We start from the raw sequence: 6615 nt of genomic DNA, 5'->3' as shown, positions 1-6615 counted from the left end.
ATTACAAGATTTACATTTACGCTTTTGATGTTTATGCTGTAATTTGTTGAGAGACCATGTCATTGCAAAGGAAAGGACAGCCCTGCAGAGCGAAAGAGAAACTAAACAAAAACAAACAATAAAAGAATAATTGGGAACATAAGACAAACTCTTGAAGAAAAACATGCAGAGCTGTAGAAGCAGTGCAGAATTTAAGGAGCTCCTGCCACTGAATATTTTTTAGGAAGTCTGGAGAGCTATTGCTCAAAATGAAGGAAAACAGGCTCTGGAAGCAGAAAATGAAAGTCTTCATATCTTTGTTCTGACATGACCTCCCACCACAACCTCCACCAGCTCAGCCTTAACTGGATGAACATGTTTAACTCCTTTCTTCACCTCTTCTAATGTTATCAGCTATTATTCTACTCTGCCATTTCATTTGTCCAGTCAGCACCAATTAAAAGGTTTTAATTCAAGTGCTGCATGAAAATAAAAACGATTGGCAAAATGTACAGCTTATCTGCAAGAACTCAAGGAAAAACATAATACAGCACTGATTTCTGAAAAATAATTATATTATTCATTTATTTATTATTGTGTACAAAAGTTCTTCTTTAGTTTTTCTTTGAAAACATTTCAAAGTCCCTTTAATAAATTATTCTATAGCTTTCTGGCTACAAGTACCATTATTGGTGGCAGTTTATTTGACTTTATTTGAAGACTGTCATAAACAGTCTATCATGTACATGAAGCAGTTGCAAAGTTGACACTTTTAGTGCAAAGTTGCAAGAAATTGTCATTATTTTCCAAATGACACTTAAGGACAAGTGTTATAAACATTCATGAAGACTCCTTCATGTTCATACCAGACTTGCTTTTCATTAAACCAACATTTAAATGTTTTCTATTACTCTGATGTGATATTCTAATATTAAATGCTGTGTTTTGTTTAGCTGTAAGCAAAAAATCACCATAATTAAGTGAAATAAAGACTTGAAAACATCAGTGTGTTTGTAATTAATCTATAAAATGTGTTTCACATAAATGAATAAATTTTTCAATAATATTTTAATTTATTGAGTGTGACTGTTTCTATATAAATGAGCTTCTTTGTCAGACCAACCATTCCCAGTCCGTCTCACCATGAGTCGAAGCGCATTGGGCAGCTGTCCTTGGGGACAGTTTTCCTCCACCTCGCTTTAAATATAAAGTTTGGATAGAGTTGGGATGTGTTTTGTCAAGAAAATCCGAGCTCATCCCACTTCCCCATGCTGGAGATTTTAGTTTAACAGTAATAATAAATAAAGTTATCTTTAAAATGAATCACTCAAGTGACATCAAGGCCCAGCAGTAGACTTAAGTGTCAATAAAGTTAGTTTAACAGTAATAATAAATAAAGTTATCTTTAAAATGAATCACTCAAGTGACATCAAGGCCCAACATTAGACTTAAGTGTCAATAAAATAAATCTAGTTGTGTGTGTTGTTTTTGTCTCATCCAAACTTTGCTTTAATTCTACTTTTTTCTATCTAATCATAAGAAATCATAGTCAGTCAGAGAGATTCATGAAACAAGAAAAGCAGGTTTCCTGGAAAAAGAGGAAGTTTCCAGCCTGCAGATTTATAAAAATAGCTGAGACTACTTCTTAGTTTAAAGCATGAAAGTTTTAAAGAATGAAATCTAAACATTATTAGTAATTGGATAAGATTCAAAGTAAAATACTTATATTAATATTGGTTTAATTGTAATAATACTTACACTTACATTTGTGAGAACACTTACAAGAAAAACAAGTAACTGTAACTTTGGTATTATATAATTAGAATCATGGATTATTCTTGGTTTCTTTTCAGAAAAACATCTGTAATAACTCACATTAAGATTATAATAAATATAATTAATAAGTTATAGTTATAAAATTATAAATGAATGCTAAATCAGAGAAGCTAAAGAAAATAAATGTGATATAAATGTGATTTTGACATTGAACTTGAAATGGTGTAAAAGGTTATAAAACTGCAATTAAACATCACTGATATGTTGGAGGTAGATGGTAGGTGAAAGGTGACAGGAAGGGAAAAAGGGGAACTAACAGGAGAGCAGAGATGATCAGCACCTTATATGGAAACAGGAGGTTGAGCAGCCCTGAGACATTGGCACAGACATCATGACATGATGTCTCTTAAGACAGTGACGGATATGAGATCATCTGTCTAAGCAGACAGATAAACCCTATATAAGGTGGGTGCAAAAGAGGAACCTTTTGTTGGATCCTCCGGGCAGCTTCGAGCCAAGATCGAGATGGACAAAGAACTCTGCAGCTGAAGAAGAGCCGGGGCCACGGAGCCGGAGACTGTCCTGCACATGGAGACCAACCCGTCTGGCCCACAATCTGTGGCTTCGAATCGCACTTCTCTCATCGGCTGGGTTCTGACCCCAAAGACAAAGATGAAGACAAAGACAAGGAAGAAGAACTGGTGCCTTTTTTCCTGCCAGCACCAAGTCCTGTGTGACCTCAGCATCCATGCGGAGAGGAGGCTCATCAGACCTGCGGAGATCCTGGCCTTCATCGATCAACATCTTCCTCCTGCTGCCACACCTTCTTCATCATCGTGCCAGGTCTGGGGTTCGAGGCGCCAAACTCCGTCCGTCTCTCTCAAAGGTTCCCTTTTTTAGTTCTCAGTATCAGCAGTAGGGAAAGATAGACTAGATGATTGATTTTACTTATTTGATTATTTCTGCTACTGAATTAAGCTGTACTGACCCTTGCAAAAATGCCTTACTAATAAAATATTTAGCATAAAGAAAATCTAAAAGATGTTGTGGACATTCAGTTAATGAGTCACCTTAAAGTTCTTTGATGGTTGTAAAATAGCTGTGATGTTTGATTCTGGAGAGGAAGAGGTGGAAAATGTTTTTAGGTTGCTGGTAGCCCATATTTAAAACCTCATCCTTGGGACTCGACCGAGTCACTAAAACCTACCTGGTTCAATAACAAATGCAAGTTGTAAAATAGAGAACGAGCGACCGTTAACAGGTGTGCTCTGTGAAACTAGTTGGCTGTAGGCTGCTCAGTCTGGCTAATTCACAGGGGGAAGAAGGGTGGGACACCTGGATGTAGGCCGTCAGATAACCAGGCGAATCGTTTCTCGAAACCAGCTTAAACAGAGTTTACTTCAGTTCTGGACAGGGTAAATCCCAGCAGATTTAGGAAACTCAACGGACCCGTTAGACGGAGAGCTGGTAGCACATCTCCCCTCTCAGAAGAGGAAGTACGAGAGTGAGAGAGTAGAGACAGAAAGGAGGGGGGGGGTGTTGCGCAACAACAGTTTATGCTCCGGTCTGGATGATTTATAGATAACATCCGTGTGCAATGTCTCTCAACATAACAAAGTTTCAGTGCACAGGATCAGATGTAAACTGTTTGAACTGGCACTGGTTTGCCAGCAAGAAAACAGAAACCGAATGTTTTCTCACAATTTTAAGACTATATATATACATTTGTTTAGACTCTCAGCAAAGTTTTTCAACTTTATTGGACTCTACTCATTATATATATATGTATATTTAAGCTGATTACATTTGGACAATGAGATATTTATTTAAAGTCAGTGCAGTGTTTTGTCCAGTTATTGACAGTTCAGGCTGGAAAGCTGCAAACATACTGGGTGTACAAAAGTTTCATTTTCTAGTTACATGACAAGGAATAGGAATTTATTTATAGATTAATATGTTATTATTATGTATTCATTTTATGTGTTTATTTTATATTTAGTCATACAATATCACACTTATATTTGCATAAATGTTACATTGTGTATGGTTATGTTTGTATGTACCAATATTTAACACTTTGGATGGAGTAGCTTTCGGGACATAAGCAATTTTCCTTTGGGCATCAATAAAGTATATTCTAATCTATTGTACAGTCTTGTGCATGTTATATATTTATTTATGTTTGAGGAGAATGATATATCTCTAAAGCAGTGTGACTCATATGTCAACAATATAAAGATCACAGACTTGCAGGAAGTTTTCCTAAAATTATAGCAAACTCAAACAAGATTCATTAGGAAACACTGGGAGTCTTGTTAAGTTTCAGAGTTATGGATGTAATGATTAGCTGGGAAAGTAACCCGAAGCACCGAACTGTTAACGTTTAAATAGTTATATTATTGTAGTTTCTTATTAATATAATAGAAACTGTGTCTTGTTACTGATGATGCATATATTGAGGAAATTGTACAGACCATCAAACCAAAACAAATGACTAACAAAGCCTCTAATCAGCTCATTTATGTTCCAACCACAGGCTTTCTGAATGGCTTTCCGCTCTGTCAGAAAATAGTCATGCCCTTTATTTGTTTCTGTGTTTTGTCACATTACAGCTATAATGTGTCATTTAGAGTTCAAATAATGGTTCTTTAGTACTAAGGAAAAACGTCAGGAGAAAATGTGAGAAGTGAAATAGTTTTTGCATAGATTATTAATCTTAATATCAGATCATTGTTGCTGTAAGAGGAAAAACATGGCGGTACTAAAAGTGGAAATCAGACATGTTGCATCTGAATCACAATCAGGCAACCTAAAAGCAGCAGCAGCAGCAACATCAGAAGACTAGGACACCAAGGTCTATACCCTCAGGTTGAAAAACAACCTGCTGACTTTGCTAAAAATAGAACATGATTGTATTTAAATGTGTTTTCAGAGGATTAGAGTCTCTATTCTCTACTGCTTCACGTAAGGACAAGACCGAATCCTGGAGTGGTCATAAGCTCCATTTAGACTTTTAAAATCACTGCAGAATACTGTTCATTGTAAAAATATATTAATAAAACAACTAACTATGTGCATTCCTAGTTAAACCCCAACATGTGTACGTAGTTAAAGGGGTAGTTCAGATTTCTGATCATAGCAGAAACGTCTCCTCTTAGAAAAAACAAAGTTATAATTTTAAGATGACAAGATAAATCTGTAGTACTGGAAACTCACATATTTGTTTCAATTGGGTTAAGTACAAAAAAATTTTTGTCTGAAAAACTAAACAAAAATTATAAAACTGTAGGAATGCTTACTGCATTTTTCAGGAAATCACCTAAACTTTAATCTGCTGAACATTTACACATTTTCACATTAAAAGACTTTTAAAGCATAAATTGTCTGCAAAACGTCATTTTCAGAGAATGACGACCTTTCAATTAATCCCCCAGCTAAACACATCAAGACCGCTACAGTTTAATTCTCAATAAGAAAACCATCGGCAAAGGTTATGCTTATTAGCTGACGGTGGAACAACAGGCCAATGGATCAGACAGCTCATAAATCTAATTTAATATTACCTACATGCTTCTCTGTAATTTATTACTTCACCATGTGAACAATTTACCAGCATCAAACCAGATAAACAGTCAAGTGTAGCCTCCAAACAAATGGCTAAATTAAACATTTGGTTTCACTCATCTCGTCAAAATGTGGCACGTGAAGCACAGTGGGTGAGAAATGAAAGTTTCTCAGATATTTTTTCTCGAGATAAAATGTGCGGGGGCAGAAAAAAAGAGCAACTTTACAGGCAGCATTTTGTTATCTGCTTTAATAAACAGGATAAAGTTGCATTTGGTCTAATAACAGAGATAAAAGTCAGAGCTATTAATCAAAAACAGGACTTGAATTCTTTTGACTCAACTGCAAAGTTCTCAAAAAAGATTGTAGATATGTTTTTTATTAACATATTAAGACGACAGCCTCAAAAAGATTTAAAAAAAACAAACTTTAGTGTGTGGTTAAAAATAAGCAAAAAGAGGAAATACTGCTGAATATTTGGGTGAACATCCTGTTCAGTAATAACACAAACTAAGCCTCAAAGATAAAAACGGGAATGTGCTGACTTCCTTCTACGTTTCCAAAAATTAAAGTGTCCTGATTCCACAAAAAGGGTTTCCTGGTAGAGATAAAGTGTTTGTACAGTAGGAGGTGTTCTGTTGCCTGATGGCATCTAATGCGTTTTCTATTTGAGATTCTGTTATATTGACACGTCTCAACCAACATCCTCATCCCATCCATCAAAACACACAGACGGCTCTGTTAAAACTCTGTGCGCATCAGTGCCAGTAATGTGAATGTCAAACTTCCCGATGCCTCTCTCGTTTGCCTGCAGCTCAGGTGATGGTTAAACACCAAGTGAGACACGAGCGGCTGATGTAAAACCTCACGCAGATGGAAAAATACTCCAGAGAAGCAGAAAGTAGGATGTAGGAGGATTTATTTTAAAGGGAACAGACAGATTTTATTGGATAGTTGGAGTATTAACCTCCCATTTTTATATATAAGGTCAGCCGATCAGCTGCTCTGCAGTGTACAAAAGAGAAAGATAAGCATCAGTGGGAACCAGACTGGAAGAACCCAAGTTAGACGTAACTCTTATCTCTCACTAATCTAATCTATTTGCACAACCTCTGACATCACTTGAACTGCTAATCTTTATTTTTGGTGTTAGTTTATTTTTATTGTACGATTGCTCTTATCCCTGCTTTATGTCTAATTTTAGACTTTTAGTTCATTTTAGCATCTTTTCTATGATGTATGGGATTTTGGTGCTGACTGGAAGCCTAGAAGATGAAAATTAATTTGGCTGGAAGA

The sequence above is a fragment of the Xiphophorus couchianus genome, chromosome 12, assembly GCF_001444195.1.
Source record: "Xiphophorus couchianus chromosome 12, X_couchianus-1.0, whole genome shotgun sequence".
NCBI lineage: Eukaryota > Metazoa > Chordata > Actinopteri > Cyprinodontiformes > Poeciliidae > Xiphophorus > Xiphophorus couchianus.
This window is presented reverse-complemented; position numbering follows the sequence as displayed.